General features: G+C 41.5%; 1 pseudogene; it reads right to left on the bottom strand.

The window, feature by feature from the left end:
* On the bottom strand, positions 1–1446 carry LOC146960675 (uncharacterized; annotated as a pseudogene).
* Between the last annotated feature and the right edge of the window lie 262 nt (positions 1447–1708).

Raw genomic sequence — 1708 nt, forward strand, 5'->3', positions numbered from 1 at the left:
TCAGGCTCTGGGAATATCCATGTCATCCACTAGGACCTCGTTCCCTCCAGGACAATCTTTGCAGCCTGTTGGAACGATCTTCATCACTTCGCCTGTGATATCCCCGTCACCATCCTGGTTGGTCAGAATCAGCATAAATGTTTTAAGTTTGTTTGTAGAGGGAACATTTCACATGCACATAGTTCTTTTATGTAAACACGCCGCCTGCTATTTGTTTGTTTAATTGTAGAACACATTACACAGCACCACAGTTAGCTCTAAAAAAACAATTACATTTATGTCCATAGATGGTGCTATTGCACCACTGTGGGTCCACAAGGGGGGAGTAGCTGCTTGTAAAAAACACCCTCTGTCTCTGTGAACTCAAAGTATCTGATCTACCTCCTCCTTTTCCCTAAGGTACACCATCAAGCCACGGATGGCAACTTCCCTCCTTGCCTCCACAGAATTGTCCTGTGAAAAAGAAAAAGTATGTTGAACAGGAAGATGTGTTTTTGGTAGTTACATAAAGACAGAATGATGAGGTTTGTGAGGCCTAATGTATATCATCTCACCTGTAATTTAGTTCTTATTTATATATTTTTTTCCTTAGACTAAGGCATAAACAAATATCTGACATTATATTCCCTCATATGAAATAGAGTTGTCTACATCTAGAAGACAATAAACAATCTTACAATTGATGTTAAATTGCATTTTTGGTCACTTGTACAGTCACGTTCAAAAATCTAATATCATCTTTATGTAAGTAACTTCATTTCATTTATTCATACCTTTAGGAGGATGTTCTGTAAGTGCTGAATCTTCATTTTAGAAGCCCCTCCCCTTGAGGACAGCAAAGAGATCATTTTTGAAGAGTAGTGGTCTCCAGGCTCACAGTCGTGATGCGTTTGAATTCCTGGTTAATCTGAATGGAAAGAAAAGGCACAAATAGGCACAACATGATAATGAACAAAATATCATATACTGTGAATTGTCTTGGAGAAATATTTCCCTCAGCTGCGTTGAAAAGAGCAGGCCATCTTTCTTTGAGGTCACTGACGGATGGTTCCTGATTCACAACCTCCTGCCTGCAAATCGAAAATGTCTTTCCCATTTTGCCACCGATGATCTGCGAGTTGTTCTTCTTCCTCACTTCATTGAGGAGCTCCAGTCTTTCACCTTCCAGACTTTCCTCTGTTTCTCCTTGTGGAATAGGGGGTAAATAGTTAACTTCTGACTTTTTTGGCTTTTTAATGTTCTTTGCAGGCGCTTTGTCGTGTGGTCTCTTCTTTCTGAGAGAGTTGACATCAAGTTCAGGGCATCCAAGCCCTCTGAGTTTGGACCTATAGTTCCCCATCTTGTATTTCAGACGCTGTTGCCATCCATAACATCCGTTGTATGATCCTGCTTCTTTAAGGCAAGGATACTTCAGAATCAACACCTCAGCAACATCTGCAAACTGTGAGCTTGATGGATCAGCCACATACTGAAAGACGCTTTCTGCCAGCCTTTTCGAGGATGTCAGAAAGGATTGAGGTGAAGTTGAGTGGAGTTGCATTGTTCTTGTAAGCCTCATTTCCTGCAGTGAGCATCAGCTCGGTATCATATGCAAACCGAGGTACAGGAAATGCAGTGGGCCACCGTTCTGATCGCTGAATCCCATGTTCAGGTGATGATAGAATCAGTGTATCCAACTGCTTTGGATGGTGGTCATCGAAGTACTGTC

Source organism: Trachurus japonicus, unplaced genomic scaffold, assembly GCF_045865225.1.
Source record: "Trachurus japonicus isolate A0001 unplaced genomic scaffold, Traja_1.0 AP030139.1".
Lineage (NCBI taxonomy): Eukaryota > Metazoa > Chordata > Actinopteri > Carangiformes > Carangidae > Trachurus > Trachurus japonicus.